At 36.5% G+C, this 22546-nt stretch overlaps 1 pseudogene; it reads left to right on the forward strand.

The window, feature by feature from the left end:
* The first annotated feature begins 11662 nt into the window (after window positions 1-11662).
* Window positions 11663-12350, forward strand: LOC115854007 (GTP-binding nuclear protein Ran-like; annotated as a pseudogene).
* The last annotated feature ends 10196 nt before the right edge of the window (window positions 12351-22546 follow it).

The following is a 22546-nucleotide window of genomic DNA, read 5'->3' on the forward strand; positions in this document are numbered from 1 at the left end:
CCAACCCCTTTGCTTCCATGACCACATAACTGATCACAAGGAAGACCCTGAGGTTAGAGTCAATCCAGGACTTACTGAGTTGAAACCCACTTGAACACAACACAACACAGTGCAATCTACATCAGAATGGCTGAGCACCTAAACTCAATGGTCGTGATGTCAAAGCGCCAGAAACGAATTATAGATCAAATTATAAGCCAATTACATACCAAATTATAGTGATATTATGGGCCTATTATTGTTGACTGACATTTTTTTCCTGGTGATTGATACTAGACAATAACATTGGTTTAAATTTCAGTTGTAAAAGAAGTTAAATAGAAGGAATCCTGTTTAGCAAATAATATATAAATACAGTCAATATCTTCTTCCTGTATCCCACGGCCCAAACCAATGGCAGATGGGAGACCCTCAAAGGATTGCAACCTCCATGCTTCTCAGGACCTAACTCAGAAGTGGGCAAGAGGATTCTGCTCAGTCATCTGTGTGTACTGTGATGCTCCTAGCCCAGGAGGACATGGATGGCTACTGCCTTACCCCATGCAAGATGTGGTGGGACCAGGTGTCTGAACCCAGTCCACCCCTTACCCACAGCCAGGCCCCAACCTCAGACAGAAGGCAACAGTCTGTAGGTCAGATGTTCAGGCAGGCTTAACTAGATTCTCTGCTGAGAAAATTCAAGGAATTCACCAGAATTGGGTTTTTTCTTATCTTGGAGGCTCTGGGGAAAAATCCGCTTTCAGATTCATTCAGGCCGTCTACTAGGGGGTCTCTGCTCCTTGGCTTCCTCCATCTTCAATCCGACAACAGAGCTTCCCATGCTTCAGATCTCTCTGATTTCTCTTCTGCTATGAGCTAGAGAAAACCCTCTGCTTTTAAAGGGCTCATGTGATTTGATTAGTCCCGCCTAGATAATCTCCTTATCTTAAAGCCAACTGCTTACCAACCTTTTGCCATGTAATGTAACATAGTCACTGGAGTACACCCAGGCAAAGGTCATGGGACCATCCTAAAATTTTTACCTACCACAGTTAGAAATATGTTCATTTGGCATTTGGAAATACCTTTCCAGAACTTAGGAAAATGTTAGGGATAGAAATCTAGATTTAGGATCCATTACCTTTAGGTAATAGATTTATAAAACATAAATGCATGTACAAATATAACACTACTAGTTCAGCAGTATCTTTTACCATAGAATCACAAGAAACAAATGGACAGGGCAATGTTTTGTGTGTTAGATATTGTTGACATTATCCCTAAGAGTAACACTGGGTTACTTTGAAGTTCCATTTAGGAAGCTCAATTCCAGTTTCTTTAATTTATTCTAGAAGATAGAAAAGGACTAGATGAGATTTCCTGGATTCCAACCATTTTCAACACAAAAGGAAACCAACCTGACTGTCACATGGTAACGAAATTCTATGTGTCTACGTGCGTGTGTGTGTCTAAGTATTAAAATACTTTTTGCCATGTTTTAAATAAATGAGTAGGCTACACAGCATCAAATACATTCAATTAATGTATTTCTCCAAAATGAGCAATTCATTTTCAGTTATGTGTCTCTTCTGTCAGGATTCAGGTAGTTTCCTGTAAAGGAGGACAACAGGAATTTTATATATGTCTTTATTGGTTTAGAAAGCTTTTATTTAAATCTTATTCAAAACCAAAAAAACTTGTACAGCTAAATTTTCCTCTGTGCCTGTGCATTAAATTAGGGGGAAATAGGTATCTTATTTATTCACTTTTCCTCTTCTCTTTCCTCACCTTTTCCTCTTGGAAAATTTATCTCTGTCCATGTTAGTGATTCACTCTTCCTTTGCAGGGGGCTTTCTTAAGTTGTCAGCAGACAAAGAACAGCATTAAAGACTTGCTCAGAGAATGAAGAAGGCCAGAAATACACTAGTGTGAAAGATTAGGAATGTGAGAACTGAGAAGGAAACAACCAACCTCTCTGTGACTTCTCAGGACAGCCCAGACCTTGGAACTCAGACCTTCACCCTGCCACTCTGTCTTAGGCACCCAACTCAACTCAGCAAACCTATGTTGAGTGCCTACCACACACACCCACTCTATCCCTCTTACTCTTCTTTCCCAATTTACCAGTAAAAATCTATTGAAAACAATATGTGCAGTACTGGGTTTTAATATATTATGGTTTTAATATATTATATATAGTTAATACATATTTAATATATTATGTGCCCATACATACATATACACACACACACAAAACAGTGCATGCTATAAGATTTCACATTTCTACCATTAAAATGTGATATATTATATTTTTGTGTGTCTCTGTTTAGCAGCAAATGAAGGTATATGCTATGACTAACACTAGATTTCATAGGGAACTTTTTCAATCAAGGAGAAAGGTACATTGTCACCAGATGTTCATTTTATTTCAGATTTCTGTGTACTGCAGTTTGCTAAGATTTTAAATCAACAATGATAACTATAAGAAGTCCCTGATAATAATGGCAGTATATGTTACAAGTCATCTCACTCCACGTGCAAAAGCAGTCTTGTAGGAGATGAAACACAATATTGTAATTAGAAATAGATGGATTCAATAAATATTAAACAGTAAAAAATATTATTCATTTAGCCATTTCCTTCTCAGTAGCACCTGCAATTCGGGCTCATCCTAACATCTGACCCATGAAATTAAGATGATAAGGAGTTACTGAAAGAGAAGATGGAGAGAATTTAAGAGTCATGGCTTTTTCAAATTCCAGTATGCTTTTAACAATTGCAAGTTGATGCTTCTTCCCCTCTCCCCACCTAAATGGTAAACAAGAAATAACTGGCAAACAGACAAATGAACGCATTTCAGTGAGTCTCATTTATAATTCTATATGTAACTAACATTTAGTTATTTTGATAGAATCAGACTTCAAGATCAGGTGTTCCAGATAATCCTAACAAGCACAAATTTTAAACTATTTTGCCTACATTTCCTGGTTATTTACAACCTGTGTGACCAATTGGAGCATTTCTTTGAATTGAATTGACCAGCCTGGTCAAGTTAGTCCAGTAGCCCAGAGCCCCACTTTTTTCTTTTAGAGAAGAATTCCTCCCCTTCATCACAAAGAAACTTCAATAAACTCCACCTTTAACCAAGTCCACCTAGTCTCCTCCTAGTCTCAGTTTTGCCTCTAGGCTGCCTGGAGTAGCAAGAAGCAGGCCAGATTAGCTCTTTGCCAGCTGATCTGATAAACTAATCTGACAGAGAGGAATGCTTTTTAGGAAGGTTGCTGTTTTGGATGCTAAAAGCAGCCCAGAGTTTGGCTATTGAAATTACTTGGGTCTCTTCTCAATGAAAAGTTGGCCTTACAATGACTCTCATGGTAAATAACTATTCTTTAAATACTTTTCAATAAATAATAATAATAACAGCAACAATGATAATACATAGCTCCATTTTTTTCATTTCACTAAAACTAAGCATTGTACATACTGTATTCCCTAAATTAGGAGTCAAAGTCTTATTCAGCCTTTCTGAATTCTGCTGAGAGAAAGAAGCTGCTATTAAGCTGATAAATCACCGGAATGTTTCCCAGGGTTTGGTTTAGAGAATTGCTTCCATCTGTGAGTGGCAAACTTATTCCCTCCTAGAAAGTTCTCCCTTCTTCTAAAATACTAAAAGCACCCTTGGAGTACTTTAAGAACAGACAGCTGGCCTCAGGGCTTCTAATGCTTTTTTAAGTTATAACTCTCCTCAGAGGCCCTAGGGCTGGGTGCAGCCTGGTGATTTGCAGCCTTGCTGGTCATCATTCCACCTGCTTAACTCCAGGCAGGTGCAAGGCATTTCTAACCTTGCTCAGCAGCCCTCCTGATTCTCCTTGTGTTAAAGCCTTGGGGTGTGTGTTTTCAGATGATAACAGCTCATGGATATATGCAGATCCCCAGTGTCAGACTAAACTCAGGGCACAGCAGAGGAAGAAAATAGCTAGAAATCTAGAAATCTAGAAATCAAAGGTAAAGGCCAGGTTTAAAGGACAAGAGTAAGTCAAGGGAGAGTCAGGGATTCCATCCCAGGTCAAGACTGAGTCAAGATCAAAGCCAGACATGTAACCAGAGATCATGAAGAAACGAAGGCAGAGCAAGGCAATGGGTTCAAGGGCATGGAAAAAGCAAACAGACATGGAAATGAGAAAACCTGGGTTTTGATTTCACTCTACCCAAGGTCTCAATTTATGTATCTGTAAAATGAAGCTCGGAAATGCAATTATCTCAGTCATTTAGATATTGAGTCTATAAGGCCATATAAACAGTCATACACACCACACTATTTAGAGACCAAAGCAGGATAATGAGCTGGATGGAGCCAATTAACTAATCATAGCAAATATAGACAAAAACAACAGCATTTCAAACCAAGTAAAAGTCTGCCTCACAGAATCTCTCACAGGCATCTTGTTATCTGCATCCTTTCAGACACCTACTAGGTATTGTAGACGACCCTAGAAATAAAAATCATGCTCCTTTCCCTCTAGGAGTTTGCATCTTCGGTGGAAGGAAAAGGTCCACTTTTATACAATTTTATTTATTTATTTATAAAAATATATATGATAGTTCATAAAAACAATAACTAAAATGGCAAAAGATAACACTAAAGGCATTCCTGGGAGAGAGTCCAGCACTTCTCCAATTACTGTGCCTCAGGTCCACATGGTTGATCTGCTTGAGATGGGCTGCTTTCCAAGTTAACACTCAGCAGGTACTAACTCCCAATCATAGCATAGTCAAGTAGAAGCTTGGGTTTATCTGGCATTTATGACTATCTGAAGCTTAAAATCCTTCCATTAACTTTTGTAGCCCCTGCCAACCTCCAAATATGTTATATTGATTGGATTTCATAAAAAAATCTAAACCAGACTGTAGCCTCAGGTATCATGCCTGGAAAACAGCAAGATACTATTGGGCAAATACTTTAGGTCTAGGTCAGAAGTTAGTCCTACCCAGTAGAAGGCAATCATTACCATAAACTTAGAAAGACATTTACTCCCCTCTATTGTTAATCAACAAGCCATTGAGCATATACCCTGCTAAGAGTGGTTATGAGCAGAAGCCATGAGTTCGGATTTCAGGCAGGATCAATGGCTGAGAGGCCAGAAATAGAGCTGAGTCCCATCATGTGAAGACGGAGCTCTGAGGAGGGAAATAGTCTGCTGCCCACTTCAGTTTTATCCTTTGCCTGCTGTGCTGATTATGGCCACAAGAATATCAGAGGCAAATTAATTCTGCTCCTGACTGGCTTGGAAAAAGAAGCTACGATTTCACATCAGGTGAGAGTTTCCTGAGTTTCCAGAGTTTATAACACTGGTGAGAGTTTCACTTTTTTTCCCTTCATGGGTATCCCCTTCTTAAGGCAAATAAAAAGTTGTCCAGTTGTACAAATGGCAACAAAACTCTAGCATTAGAAATACATGGAGAACTAAGGATTCCATTTACTTTCCAAGTTCATCATATTTCTGTTGGTCCAAGATCACACTTGGAATCTCAGAAAACATCTCTGCCGGAAACCCCATCATCTTTCACAAACTGCCTACTTGCAAGTTTGTCAGCCACAATACACTAAAGGAAAGTTTTATGAAAAGATTTGTTTCACTTAGCTTTTTAACCAAGCAAGAAATTTGATATTATGAAACGGAGAAATCATACTCATTTAAAGTTAATAGTGGCCTTACAATAAGCTATCCCCAGCATCATTCACAGCTGCTTGGATTAAAGACCTTTTGATTTGGGGATCTGCCATCTACTGAATACCTCTTCCCCAGTAAGTCAATAACTTGCCCTCAGATGAGAATAATGATCTTTTATGGTATGTTTCCTCTAATGTGCAAGTGCAGCCATTGCCAGAGCTGGTCTGAAGCCTCCTACTTACGAGTTACACCTTTGTTTCTTGTTGGAGCCATTGGCCCTCTGGCCTGATGGTTTTGCATATGACAGAGAGATTTATAGCTTCCTCCAACTCCCACCCACACCCCACCCAAAATACTGGGCATTGAACATTGGTACTGAAAGTATGGGAACTTCCTCTTTGACCCTTGGTTAGATACGGTTATAGACTGCATCTACCCTATTTGAAGTGAGCCAGTGCCTTTAATTCCACAAGATACAGTCACTGAAGTCTCATAACTGTACTGGAGATGTCAAAGATACCATCTATTATGCCATACCTCTTCTCATGAAGTGAGTCGTGCTCCCATCACAACTTATGTATCATGACATAGCTCTTCCCCTTCCATATTGTGGTAAAGTTTATTAGAGCTAGAAGTGATCACCTGACCCAAGCTTGGCCAATCAAATTCTTTCTTATGGGAAGTTGGAACTGGGACACAGAGCCTCTAGCCAATCTGTTCTGGGTACTGGAACATGTGGGTCACATAGTACACTTTCTATATTATAAGAGTAAATAACTCCAAAGAGAAAAAAGGAAATTGGTGGATACAAAGCTGAGATGCAATGCAAAATGCAAGAGATAGAGAAATCAACATTAACTGAACTTTGGCTCATGTTACACACTCAATGTGGGTCACCTGGGATACTGTGTTCATTGTAGTCTTTCAAGCAGGCTAATGGGAAATTTATCTTGACACATGCTTTCCAGATCTCTGAGACAGGAAAAGGAAAGGTAGAAAATTACACACCAGCTTGTTTCCACCCCAAAGTGACAATGTCACATCTGCTTACATTTCATTAGCAATACCAAGTCACATAGCTCTAACTTCAAAGGGTGTGAGAAAATGAAATCCTACCATGTTCCCAGAGGGAAGACAACTTTAATATGACTTCCATGCTATCCTTAGGCTTTTTTCCCTCCAAATAAAAATATATAACCATCTTTTCTTGGCTTCCTGCTCTTCTCTGAAACTGTTCTTACCATGGTCACTAGTAACTGATATTTGTTAAATCCAATTAACACTTTTTAGTCCTTATTTTACCTTCTCTTCCACCTCCCTCTTTCTATTTGCTGCGATAAATCATCCCCTAACATCATTATTTTCTCCAGCTCAGGCTTCAGTGATACCACTGCTTCCCTCCAATATCCTTATCCATTCTTCCCCTTTCCCTTCTTATCACATCCACACAACCAAACGCTCCCTGTGGCCCACTAAAGTCTGTTCCTCATTACTCCTTAGTGAATTATACCACCGTTCCCCGGTCACCAGCATCAAAGTCTGGGTGTCGTCTGCAGCGTCCTCCTCTCCTTCCTCTGCCCTATATTTTGGTGACCAGGTCCTTGCTACGACTTCTCACTTGGTTTACTTCCACAGCCTCCTAAAGGTTCTCCTTCCAACAGCATCAGCCCATGAGTCTTATTCTGCACAAATGATTAGGGTCATCTTTCCAAATATTATTATGTCACTCCCTTGCTTAAAGCTTTAATGGTTTCTAAATGCCTTAAACTGTTGTCCAAAATCCTTCAAGTGCTTTATAAGGTCTTCAAGATCTGCCCATGATTACTTCACCAGTTATATTTATGGCCTTGGTCCTCTCCCTCTGAGTTATGCTCTGAATCACCTGTATTTCCCAGAACTGCTCCTGATGATTCAAATCTCCATGTCTTTGAGCATGTGGTATTTAATAGACACCTTTCCTTCCTATTCAGGTTAATTCCTCTGAGACTTAGCTCACTTATCATTCCTTCCAAGGAGTTTTCTTTGATCCTCCCGGTCCTAATCAGAGTCTCCCTGCTATGTGTTCTAAGAACAACTTGAGCTTACCTCAATCTCAACAGTAGGTTATCACAAATATGTTTTTCTAGTTAACATTTCATCTTTCTTCCCTACTATGAGTTCCATAAGGAAAGACTCAGCTTTACTGATTTTTGTGTCCTCAGGGTCTAATACAGTGTCTGACACATATTAGAAACTCAATAAATACTCATTAGGTGAAGTAATTAATCAATAAAGCCCTATATCCTTATGAACACCAAATTCTGAAACTGTGCTCGGTGGGGGCAGAAAAGAGGAAAAATGTGGCTTTTATACACACACACACACACACACACACACACACACCACCTTAGGCTAATATATGCAAATATGGCCTATATAATTACCTCTACAAAGTAATTACCCAGCAATGATGCCCTGTCCTGGATCTCTAGGTAGTTCATGCTGCACTTTGTCCTTCTGTGATAACTGCCTTGCTTTTGCCTTTGAGATTCAGTTTGAGGGACAAGTGACTTATCTTGTACTAAGAGTTCATATTCCTTAGAATTGTGTGTTAACTTGTTTTTATAAACTAAACATATCTATTGAAGGCCTATGTGTTGGTTTCCCTGGAGATGCAAAATTCCTGCCCTCAAGGAGTTATAGCCTAAGCAGGGAGCTAAGTTCTCAGCTGAATGGAAAGAGCACTTACTGTAAAGAAACAGCATTGCAGAATAGGAAACAGCTTGAGAGCTGAAGTCTGTACATCTCAATCTGAGTCTCAGCTCTTGCCTAATATCACAGAACACCTGACCAGCATTTACCTCTTTTCTATGACTTCATTTTCTTATTTGCAAAAAGTGTAAAATAATAAGATAATATTAAAAGATAAAATGTAGATTATGATAATAATAGTAATAATCTATTACATGAAGTTTAATTGATATGAAAGTACTTTATAATAATAGCTATCATTTACGGCACACTTTACTACACAATCACTTAGATTCTTAATTTTACATTCACGTTCTTAATTTTATCTAATTCATGTAACAAGCCGATGTAGCATTTTAATCTCCAAGATACAGATGGAGAAATAGTGGTTCAGAGAGGTTAAGTAACTCATCCTATAGCACACAGCTGGAGACAGCAGACCAGGATTCAAACCCCAATCTGTATCACCCAAAGGCCAGGGATGCTAACCATTATATTACACTGCCTACTTTCAAACTGCCATGTAAATGTAATTTATGTACTCAGTTGTTCATATATAAACACTATGATGAAGTAGAGCACATGCTATAAATGAAAGTTGCCAATTAACCAAATTGTTTAGATTTTTCCATCTGTACGACGAGTGAGTCGGATCACATTAAATGAAACACTATCAAGCACTCTGCACAGCGGAGAGTACAGTATTAAAAATGCTAGCTAGATTATTGCTAAGTTACTTTCTATAATTCTGTGACATTTCATTCACATACAATTTTTTCAGAGGGTAACAAAGCATGGGATTTATATCAGAAGATACAAACTTATAAACCAGGCACTTATTTATGGAGGCCCTGAAGGCACTGGTAGTTTTGGGGTATTGTAAGGAACTCATGTTCAGATAAGCCACCACAACTATCCAGGAAACTTGTTACCATTTTGCAGGTGCTGAGAATCTGCTCCCAACTTTTTTAAACAGCCCAGGCTCAGAATTCATTCTCCAGCTAATTAAAAGCACAGTGTGTTCATGTTTTTCCCAGTGGACTCAATGCTACAGGAAGAGAAATTTCATGTTTTGTTTATCTAGTAGGAAGAGGGTAGTGGAATTGGCCGGGTGTGACCACCCTATTCCAAGAGCACCAAAGTATATTTTTAAAAAACCAGCTTTGAAATTCTCATTTGTTGTAGACTGTTGGCCACCACCACCCTTCTTGTGTAATAAGCTCAGCTTATGAGCTGCAACAAAGCAGTCAGAGACAAACAAGCATTGTTGTCCACTCAGAGAGCCAGATAGACCAGAAGACAAGAATCCAAGGTGTAAGCCAAGATTTTAGGGCCTGATATGCAACAAAATCTAGGGCATACAGAATGAATCATGATTAAAGTTAATTCTATCTAGAAAGAGTCTGAAAAGACAGGAGTTAAAACATCATACAGGGCTTCTTTCAAACACAAGCCTAGTTAACCCTCACAACCTTGGGGGCATAGGTATGATTAAACTCAGTTTATAGATGGAGAAACGGAGCTTCTGGGAATTCAAGTGACTTGTCAGAGGTTACAAAATTAGTAAGAGATTTAGGGGAAGGGAGATAGATAATTAATTAAAAGTAAACAACTATTATGTGAATTTTTTTAAAGATTTAAACAAAGTGATATGAGAGTAATTAGAGGTAAGACTAATATTAGCTAGATGGAGTATATATTAGATAGACCATTGAATAACAAATTACTACAAACTTGACAGCTTGAAAAAAACACATATTTATCATCTCAGTTTTTGGGGGCTAGGAGTCTAGGCATGGCTTAGCTGGGTCCTCTTCTTAGGGTCTTCTGAGGCAGCAATCAAGGTATCAACAGGACTGTTTTCTCATCTAGGCTTCACTGAAGAAGAATCTACTTCCAGACTCACTCAGGTTGTTGGCAGAATTTATTTTCTTGCAGCTGTAGCACTGAGGTCAAGCTCCCTGATGGCCTTTGGAGTGAAGTTTACCTAAGTTCTTTGCCACATGGACATTCTCAATATGGCTACTTATTTCATCAAGTTAATAAGGAAATTCTCTAGCAAAACAGATTCTTAAATAATGTAGCATAATCATGCAAGTCATAGTCCATTCCTTTTGCCATATCCTATTGGTTAGAAGCAAGTCACAAGTCCATCCATACTCAGAGCATGGGAATGGACAAAGGCATGAATATCAGCAAGCAGGAATCATGAAGACCATCTTAGAGTCTCAAAGTTTAAAGATTCTATCCAATAATTTTACATAGCCGTAATTTCATAGGTATGTAACTATGCCTACTAGCCTAGGCATAGTTCTACAATATACGCATAAAATGGACACATCTACGCAATATAAGAGAAAACAATATTCTGTTATTGGTTGCCCTATGTATCCTTTTATTTATGTATTTTTCATTTTTCTGCAGGCTATTTTGAGATGAGGTAGAGCATCCTGAAAGGCATTCTGTTATACCAATGCTAGGATCACCTTTTTCTTTTGCTCTTGTAGAATTTTTCTGATTTCACTATTTTAATCAAATCATGAGAGAATACTGGTTTCACAGTTCTGGCCCCTCCTCTAGAATTATGCTGGAAAACAAACGTCTAAATATTAATTTCTAAATCATGTTAGAATTTTTAAATACAAACCAATGTATATAAATTATTGCAGCCTCATAATAATCTGAGCACGTATAATGGCTGCTTCATTTTTTATCTAAATTTAGCATAAATCAAGCTTATGTGGTAATATAACAGCTTCTGAGAGGAAGTGTCAATTCTATAAGTAATTGAAGCCCTCAGGGTCACATACACCTCTGCAACTGAGGGACTCCCTAGTCTAATACCTACTATTCTCTTATTACCTTCAGATAATTTGATAATTAAATTATTTGAACGGTATCCCAAAGAACTACAAATCTCCAAGGAAAGATTTTCATTCCAATAAGTGCATTCTAAAGAATACTGCTTATAAAGATGTTAAAATAAAATTTTTTTTAAAAAAAGAATATTGCTTAGACAAAAAATAGATTTATAAAGGGAACTTGGAATTTTTAAAATACAGCTGCATTGATTTTCTTCAAATTTCCTGGGTGCAGAAATAATCTTTTACCGGAAGAAAACTGTCACTTTGTTGAGAATTTAAGGGAGAAAGCCTATGATCTGAGATTAGATTAGCCTTAAGATCTAACCCCAAATTTTCTGCACTTGCTTAGTTTCTTTTTTTGTAATATTTGGATAATCCCCACCATAGGATTTTTGTAAGAATTTATGAGTTCAGTCAGAAGGGCACAGAGATGTTTCTGGAAGTAACATCACGATGGCTGCCCAAGAAGAGCCCCAAGTTCAGTTCAAACTTGTATTGGTTGGTGATGGTGGTACTGGAAAAACTACTGATACGTTCGTGAAACGTCATCTGACTAGTGAATCTGAGAAGTATACAGCTACCTTGAGTGTTGAGGTCCATCCCCGTGTTCCATACCAACAAAGGACGGATTAAGTTCAATGTATGGGATACAGCTGGTCAGAAGAAATTTGGTGGACTGAGAGATGGCTATTATATCCAAGCTCATTGTGCCATTATAATGTTTGATGTAACATCGAGAGTTACTTACAAGAACATGCCTAACTGGCATAGAGATCTGGTACGAGTGTGTGAAAACACCCCCATCATGTTGTATGGCAACAAAGTGGATATTAAGGACAGGAAGGTTAAGGCAAAGTCAATTGTCTTCCACCGAAAGAAGAATCTTCAGTACTATGACATTTCTGCCAAAAGTAACTACAACTTTGAAAAGCCCTTCCTCTGGCTTGCTATAAAACTGATCAGAGACCCTAACTTGGAGTTCATTGCCATGCCTGCTCTCACCCCGCCAGAGGTGGTCATGGACCCAGCCTTGGCAGTGCGGTCTAAGCATCATCTAGAGGCTGCTCAGACAACTGCTCTCCCAGATGAAGATGATGACATGTGAGAAAGTGAAGCTGGAGCCCAGAGTCCGAAGTCTAGTCTTATAGGCAACTGTTCTGTGATGTCAGTGGTGCAGTGTGTTTGCCACTTTATTATATAGCTAAGCAGAACATGTGCTTAATCTTTGGGATGCTAAAGGAGATGAATGGGCTTCGGAGTGAATGTGGCAGTTAAAAAAAAAAAAAACCTTCATTTTTTGGACCTGCATATTTAGCTGTTTTGCAACACAGTTGTTTCCTCCTTGAGTTTCAAATATAAGACTGTTACAGTCACATCACTATATTCAGGGGTAGAATCTTGTTTTCTACTGTCATTCCCATTCCTTTTCATTTAGAATCAGAATAAAGTTGTATTTCAAATAAAAAAAAGAATTTATGATAGTTTCATGAGAAATAATAAATATAAATGTAACAAATATAACAAATAAATGTAATAAAAATAATCAACAAATATAATATCAAATATAAAGTATATAAGATTGTGACTGGTACCACCTAAGATTTTTTAAATCTGTAATTATAGTTCTTCATAGCTTGAAGCTGGATAGGACTAGACAGAAAGCCCTGCAGATGGGGTTTTGTCTATTTAACTGGTTGTTATCTTCAACTCTAATTGGCAATTTCTCTGACTCTCTCCTACCTGGCCTAGCTACACCCATGACTTGATTCCTTTTTCTCCTGCCTTTCATGATTTCTGATAACCCTTTCCACCACTGCTCACCCTTCTCTCTATTCCCACTCCCAACACACTCAAGGAAAGCTTTTCTCATCTGGCCTCAGCCATGCTCACTTGTAAAGCCCTCTGCTGCCCCCTATCAGTCATTGTGAGGGAATACCCACAACCTGCAGATAAATTCTCTCCCTCCCAATAAATCATGAATATTCCGTTTGCATTGAGTTCCAGTAAAAGGAAAGTTAACCTGAATTTTACAGTAGCAAAAATATAGAAAACCTACTGTGTTTTATGAATTTTTATGGGTAGACAGTGCCATTTTATCTTGGAATACATTTTTAAGGTAGTAGCAGAGAGTGGAAGAGAGACTCCTAATTCAAGCAAACTCTTTAATTACAAAGAAGTCAGGGCTTTTTGATGAATTCCAAGAACATATTCTAGAATAGCCTTGGATCTATTTGAGCTGCTATAACAAAATATAAAATACCATAGCGTAGGTGGCCTAAACAACAGACATTTCTCATAGCTCTGAGAAACTGGAAGAAGATCAGGGTGGCAGCAGTTTTGGTGTCTAATGGGAGCCCACTTCTTGGTTCATAGACAGCCATCTTCTCACTATGTCCTCACATGGTTGATGGGGGTCTCTTTTATAAAGGCATGAATTCCATTCATGAGGGCTCTATCCTCATGACCTAATCACCTCCCCAAAGCCTCACTTCCAAGCACCATCACACTAGGGATTAGGTTGCAACAAATGTATTTGGGGGGACAAAAACATTAAGTCTATAGCACCTTTTGACTAAGTGAAATAATGATAAATTGGTATTATGTAAAGCCTGTTGAATTTGTAGCTCAGTCCTTCCCTCCAAAAAAGAGACAAAAGAGAGAATGAGAGAAAATCATGCAGAACAGTGATTAAGAAATTTGAAATCAAACAGATCTGATGTTGATCTTCCTGAAAACCAGCAACTTTGGACAAGTTACTTAAACTCTCTATACTGGATTTTCCTCTAGTAAATGGAAATAATAACAATACCAACTTCATAGCATTATTGCAAGTATTAAATGTGATAATATATTGCATGGCCTTCATCATAGTGCCAGGACATAGCTCTATTATTATTTTAAATGATCTTCAGGAATTTTTATCTGGCTTTTATGGAATCTGATGGGTGGGTAGAAACCACAGAAATTTATGGTTATATTGAGTAAGGCCTATCAGACATTGCTCTACCTAGAAGCTATAGTATCTGAACAAAGAGCAAATAATTCTGAAATGTTTTGAGATATTACCTTATAATACTCTATTTGAGTTTTAAACTTATTATTCATTTAAAACACTTGCTAAGGTAATGAAACGCCCTTAGTATAACAAACAGCATGATCTTTTTATTGTGATCATATCAGAATTTCTGGCTCCTTTATGAAGAAAGGGAACCAATTTTGAGACGGATGTTTTGTGGGAGTGTTTATTATGTTTACAAATATCTTAGTTATAAAGCAACAGAGCCAGGAAACCTCTCTGAATAAGCAGGATGGTGGGGTTTATAGAGCTAATGTAGCGATTAGAGCCACACTAACAGAATTGGGAGAGGAACCTGTTAGAGTTAATGTGCATCAAGTGAGTTTTCCATCAAACTTCTGTCTCTTTATGCCAGATTCACTCTTTTTACCATTTCTATACCAGGTGATTTTTTTTAAATATTCAAATGGATATCATCCAGCACATACCTCAGGATATTTGCAGGACTGCTTTTTTCCCCCTTTATCCTTGTTCCCAGATTCCATACTTCTGGCTCCTCACTGGAATCCCAGTCACTGGGCTCCTCTGTATTTCCTTTTCCTGACTTTCACTCAACATTTGGTCTTTAACTTTTCTACCCAGTTGTAAATTTCGTTTACAACCCAGGGTCTCAGGCCCTGTAACTCCTACTTTCACTCAAAGCCAGACTGACTCAACCCTCCTCCTCCGTCAGAGGAGCACAGATAACAATAAACTCAAGATGACATTATTAAATATCGTGTGATAGACAAGGACAGAAAGAATGTTGCAAATAATTCCTATGCAGTCATTACCCTTGTACCAGTAACTTTTAAAATTTACAGCAAACTACACAGTGTTACAGGGAACATGCCCAAGTTTAAGATGAATCCCCTGTCCTAGAGGAGTTCACTGTCTTATTTGGGAGATTTGATATAAGCATAGAGAAGTTGAAAAAAAAAATCCATAGAGTATTTAACTAAGGTTTCAAGACAACTCAAAATTTCTGCTTCTGGCCAGATGTACACACCAGCCTGAAACAACAAAAATGACAAAATATTTTTTAAATTGTTTTCATGACATGGGATATCAGGCAATAAAGGACAGTGATCACTGAAAGACAGAAAACAAGTAAGGTGATATCTATAGTTGCTCTAGTTTACTTCCTTAAGAAAGTTTCAAATCATGGTGCAAGTAGAGGGTATCTAAGCAGAGCAGAGTGTACCTTGTAACTTGAGGAGATAGAGGTAAAAGTCTGTGAAGAAGGTTCTTAGGACAGCGCACCAAAGAGAAGAAGGATATACAGAGAAAGAATTCCTAAGCTTGCAAAGGGACCCCTCAGTGTTCAGCTGAGTAATAATCAGCAAGTGTATGTGAGGAAACTTCCTGAAGCTGAGCAGAGTCACACAAAAGGATTAGAGGTGATAATGCCCAACACTCACACAAGGCCACGTATAGTGTCTGTTCCCACCAGCCAAAATGAAAACCCTCATGATTCACTGAGTTTTGGGTAGGCTACAAAGAGGGGTCTTGTATTATTAGTGGAGTGATTCTCCTTAGACTGAGCACTGCTACAGTTACACCTAACAAATCGTAAGTAAATGCAAGAGCTGAAGAAACCAAACCCTTCAAAATTAATGTATTCCAGAACAAAATACAAGAATATTTATAGTAATAAAAAAGTATTTTTTCTAAATTAAAAAAAAATTATTTCTATAAACACCAATGTAGTATTTACAACAGATGGAATCCAATAACAAATTACCAGACCAAAAAAACAGGAAAATAAATTTTTAAATGTAATAAATCAAAGATGACTCAAAATTGATGCATATGTTGAAATTAGAAAACAAGGACATTAAAAGTTATTACAGCTATATATCATACATTCAGAGATTTAAGTAGAGAGGACAGAGAGAGAGAGAGAAAGAAATCCAAATCAAACCTTTAAAGGAGAAAATGTAACATTTGAAATGAAAATAGACTGGATAAGATTAAGAGCAGGTTAGACATTGAAGAAAAAATATTAATGAAATTAAATACGTAGCAATAAAACTACCCAAAATGAACTAAAGAGAAGCTTTTTCAATGAACAATGCCTCCATGAAGTGTAGGACAAAATCAAGCAGCCCTAATATATGTATAATTGGAGTCTCTGGGTTTGGGGGATGATGGAAGTGGTGGAAAAAACTACTTGAAAAAAATAATGGCTACAGTTCTTTAAAATTTGCTGAAAACTACAAACCCATAGAGCCAAGAATTTTAGAAACCCCAAACACAAGAAACTGAAGAAAATATGCCAAGGTATGTCATAATTAAACTGCTCAAAATCAGTGATAAAGAAAAAATATTAGTCAGAGGGAAAAAAAAGTTGTATTACATCCAAAGAGACAAAAAATAAGAATGACAGCTGATTTCTTGTCTAGAAAAAATGCAAGCAAAAACCCAGTGAAACAATATCTGTCAATCTAAAACTCTATAACTAGTGAAAATTTCTTTCAAAAAAGAAGATGAAATAAAGACTTATGCAGAAAACTGAAAGAATTTGTCACCAGCAGATCATTACTACAATAAATGTTTTTTAAAAAAGTCCTTCAGGCAGAAAGAAAATAATACCAAGTAGAAATAAAGATCTACACAAGGAATAAAGAGCACTAAAAATGGCAATAAAATGGGAAAATATATTATTATTATTTTAAATATATTTTAAAAGACAATTGTTTAACAAAAATAATAGTAAGATTAAACATGGTTGGGGTTTCCCTGGTGGTGCAGTGGTTAAGAATCTGCCTGCCAATGCAGGGAACATGGGTTTGAGCCCTGGTCCGGGAAGATCCCACATGCCGCGGAGCAACTAAGCCCATGAGCCACAACTACTAAGCCTGCGAGCCACAACTACTGAGCCCGAGTGCCACAACAAAAGAAACCACCGTAATGAGAAACCCACGTACCACAACAAAGAGTAGCCCCCACTCGACGCAACTAGAGAAAGCCCATGCACAGCAACGAAGACCAAACACAGCCAAAAATAAAATAAATAAATTTTAAAAAAAAAGAATAAACATGGTTTATAACCGTTGTAAAATTAGACAGGGAGGATAACCACAAAAGATGGACAGGGAGAAAAAGATGTATACCACTGAAAAGTTCATAAAATGTTCATGAAGTGGTATAATTTTACCTGAAGTTAGAATGTGATAAGTTAAAGATATATAATATAAAACCTAGCAAATACTATAATAAAGAGCTCTATCTAGTTAAGTCAACAATATAGGTAAAACAGAATCATAATATATTAAGTTAATCCAACAAAAAGAAGATAATGGGGGAAATAAAGTATAAAAAATGGATGAGACAAACAGAAAGCAAATAGCAAGATGATCAATTTAAACCAAAACATATCAATAATTACAGATAGACTTTTTTTAAAGACACAACTGTATACTGCTACAAGAAACATGCCCTAAATATAAAGAAACAAATAGGTTAAAAGTAAAAATATGAACAAACATATACCATATTCACATTAATCAAAAGAAAGCTGGAGTGGTGACATTAATATCAAAGTATATTTAAAAGCAAAAATTACTAGTAGGGATAAAGAAGATAATAATAATTATAAGTGAGTATTAATCAATAGGTATAACATTCCTAAATATTTATGCACCTAAAAACAGAGTTTCAAAATATATGAAGCAAAAACTAATTGAACTTGCAGGAGAAACAGAAAATCCCACAATTACAGTTGGATATTTCAACCTCTCTTCCAATAATTTATAGACACAAAATAAGTGAAGATTTTAAAGATTTGAATAATACCATTAGCCAACTTGACCTAACTAATTAATATTTACTGAATACTTCACCAAACAACAGTAGGATACACATTCAAGTGCACGCTGAACTTTTACCTATATACACAATATTCTGGGCCACAAAATAAGTCTCAAAAACTGGAATAGGATCCAAGTCATAAAAAGTATGTTGTTTTAATCACAGTGTAATCAAATTAGAAATCAATAATAGATTGATAAAGATAAATAAAGAGCTTAAGAAAATCCCAAGCTAGTTGGAAACTAAAAAACACATTTCTGAATATCCTATGGATCAAAACAGAAATCAAAGAGGATATTAGAAAGTATTTTAAACTGGGTCAAAGTGAAAACACAACATATCAACATCTCAAAATTTGTGGTACATTGATTAGTAGGAAATTCATGGCACTAAACACCTATTTTAGAAAAGATGGAATGGAGTCAAATCAATGACTTAAAGTTCCACCTTAAGCATTGAGAAAAACAAGAACTCAAATTAATTAAACTCAAAGTAACTAGAAAGAAAGCAATAATAAATATCAAAGTAAAAATGAATGAAATAGAAAAAAAGGGAAAAAATAGAAAAATGAAATTGAACCAAAAACTGGTTCTTCGAGATTAAATTGGTAAACCTCTACTCAAACAAACTGGGGCAAAAAAAGACAAATTAACAGCATCGAATGAAAGAAGTAACAACACTATAGATTCTACAGATATTAAAGGACAATAAGGAAATATGAAAAACTTTATGCCTTGAAACACACAAACTACTAAATGTCACACAAGAAGAAACAGATATCCTGAGTACTCCTATACCTATTAAAGAAACCAAATTTGTAGCTAATACCTTTCAACAAAATAAACCCCAAGCCCAGATGACTTCAATGGTTATTTCTACCAAATTTTTAAGGAAGAAATAATATCAATTCTATAAACACCCTTCCATAAAATTGAAGAAGAGGGAATCCATTCCACCTCATTCTATGAGGCCACTGTTAGTCTGATACCAAAACATAACAAAGTCATTACAAGAAATGAAAACTAATGACCAATATCCCTCATGAATATTAGTGCAAATATTCTATAATAAATAAAAATTTAACTAATAACATACAACAATATACAGAAAGGATAATATATTATTACCAAATGGGATTTATCCCAGGGATGAAAGGTTAGTTTGACAATCAAACTATGAATCAATATAAAAATTTTTTAAGAGTCAATATAATTCATTATTTTAACCAAAAAATACATGATTATATTAATAGATGAAGAAAAAGCATTTCCTAAAATCCAACACCCACTCCTGATTTTTAAAAAAAAACTCTCAGCCAAATTGCAATAGAAGGCGACTTCCTGAATCCAAATAAAGGGCATCTATCAAAAACTTAGAGCTAATATACTTAATAGGGATAAAATAGACTCTTTCCAAATATCACGAAAAATACAAGAATGACCACTCTCAGCACTTCTCTAATACATTGTACTTAAGGTTCTATTTACTATCATAAGGCAAGAAAAACAAACAAAATGAATGCAGATTGGAAAGGAAGAAGTAAAACCCAGTACCTGTGAATGTGATCTTATTTGGAAATAGGGCCTTTGCCCATGTAATCAAGCTAGGATGAGGTCAAACTGGACTAGGGCAGGCCCTCATTCAGTGACTGTGACCCTTATAACGAGAGGGAAATCAGGACACAGACACACAGGAAAGAAGTACATGTGAAATGGAGGCAGAAATCAGAGTAATACACCTCCAAGCTAAGGCACACCAGAGATGGCCAGCAACTGCCACCTGTGTGTAGCATGATTTCTGTAGTTACTCAAGGGTAAATCTGAAATTCAAAGAGCAGAAAATCAATAGAGATTTATTGATACTCAATATATGCCAGGCACTTTACACACTATATCATTTAATTTTCTTAATGATCCAATGAAGGGATATAACCATCTCTGTTTTACAGACAAGGAAACTAAACCTCAAAGGAATTAAGTAATTCACATGAATGAGGAGAAGAATTTGGACTCAAACGCAAGTCTGTCAGGCTCTAGACTATTCTGTTTCTAATCAACAAAACACTATATTGAATTCTTCTGATTCCTGTGCAACCATTTAAATATACCTGTACATTTTGAGAGGATGGGAGAAGTGGAGGAGGATAAACCACTCATTAAATAAATGCTCATTGATTCCCATTATTCATTTATGACAGAAGTTTGATCAGACAACTGTTTATAAAGCCCAGGCAAAGTGCCCTGTACCAAGCTCTCATAGCAATATATGTTTATTATAAAGCTAAAGACATAGAATTTTTGAGTTATGAGGAACTACTTGCGTCTTTAGTACAATGACTTATTTTATACCTAAGGGGTAGAAAGTCCCCAGACAGATGAAATTACCTGCCCAAACTCAACAGACACAGCTCAAGTCTCTTGACTCCTGCCTTACACTGAATTCATTAGTGGACATTTGGCAGAACTCTGGAAAAGAAGGAGCCCAAAGGGATGTGAAACATTTTTATCACTCTTCAACCCCCACACGTGAAAGGAAAATAAACAAGAAAAATATTACATGATAGAAAATTAAGAATAAAAAACCTTAAGAAGGATAAAATATTATAATTTACTTGTTTTCAGGAGGATGCATCAAGTCTTTTGTAGTCCTGCTTTGTATCCATCTTTTCATTCAACAAAATAAATAGACATGATATATGCAAAGCAGAGATTCTCAATATATCCATTCAACAAAGACATAGTTATCATGTTATATATATTGTTTTTCCACTGATAACTCTATTAACAACCACCTCAAAATGGATTAAAGACTTAAACATAAGCCTTGAAACCATAAAACTCCTGAAAGGAAACAGGGAAAAAGCTCTTGACATCAGCCTTGACAATGAATGCTTGGATATAACATCAAAAGCACAAGGAACAAAATCAAAAATAGACAAGGGGGATTACACCAAAGTGAAAAGCTTCTGAACAGCAAAGGAAACAATCAACAAATTAATAGGTAACCAACGGAATGGGAGAAAATATTCGCAAGTCATGTGTCTAATAAAGGATTATTATCCAAAATTTGCAAGGAACTCTTACAACTCAATAGCAAAAAAATTAATTAATTAATTAAACCAATCTTAAAAAGGGCAAAGGAGCTGAACAGACATGTCTCCAAAGAAGACATACAGATGGCCAACAGGTACATGAAAAGGTGCTCATCATCATTCATTATCACTAATCACAGGGAAATGCAAGTCAAACCCATAATGAGGTACCACCTCACAATTGTTAAGATGGGTATTGTCAAAAAAACAAAAAAAAAAAACAAAAGTAAGTATTGGTGAAAATATGAAGAAAAAGGGACTCTCATATACTGTTGGTGAGAATGTAAATTGGTGCAGTCACTGTAGAAAGTAGTATGGAGGTTCCTCAAAAAAATTAAAAAGAGAACTACCATATGATCCAGAGATCTCATTTCTAGGTATATATTCAAAGGAATTGAAATCATGATCTTGAAGAGATATCTGCATTCCCATGTTAGTTTGCAGCATTATTCAGAATAGCCAAGACATGGAGGCAAAGCAAATGTCCATTGACAGATAAATGGACAGAAAAAATGTGTATACACACAAAAAAGAAGGCTAACAATAAAAGAAATCATGCTCTTTGCAAGAGCATAGATGAACCTGGAGGACATTATGCTAAGTGAAATAAGCCAGACACAGAAGGACAAACACTACATGATCTCAGTTATCTAAGGGATCTAAAATAGCCACACTCATAGAAGCAGAGAATAGAACGGTGGTTGCCAGGGCTAGGGAGAGGGGCAAGCCAGGAGGTCAAAGGTTACAAAGTTTTAGTTATGCAAGATGAATGTCTTACAGATCTACTACACAGACTATAGTTAAAAGTGCCCATAGTTAACAATACTGTATTGTATACTTACAATTTTGAAGAGTGTAGAACTTTTGTCAAGTGTTCTTACAAAAATAATAATAAATAAAGAGGGGGAGGAAACTTTTGAAGGTGATAGATATGTTTATGGCATAGATTGTGGTAATGGTTTCACAGGTATAGTCTCATCTCCAAACTCATTACGTAAAGCTTTCTGAAAGCTAATTATACATCAGTAAAGTGTTTTTTAAAAATAACAAGTATAAAGTAGTATGCTAAATAGTAACAGTAATAGTAATGAATCTTTTGTGTTATTCTTTCTCCTGCCTCAGCAAAGTATTTTTGTTCTAAAAAAGAAAAAATTACAGAAAAACATTTTCTCTTACTACAAAAATAGGCTTTTTGTAATGAAAAGACCATTGGCTGAGGCCAGAATACCCAGGTTGTAGGCGGGGCTGAATCAATACCTCTTCTGCTTTGGAAAAATCCCTAAAACTGCTCTGCATTGCTTTCCTGAGGAATTAACATGGTATTGTATGTCAATTATACTTA

The sequence above is a fragment of the Globicephala melas genome, chromosome 12, assembly GCF_963455315.2.
Source record: "Globicephala melas chromosome 12, mGloMel1.2, whole genome shotgun sequence".
NCBI classification, from domain to species: Eukaryota; Metazoa; Chordata; class Mammalia; order Artiodactyla; family Delphinidae; genus Globicephala; species Globicephala melas.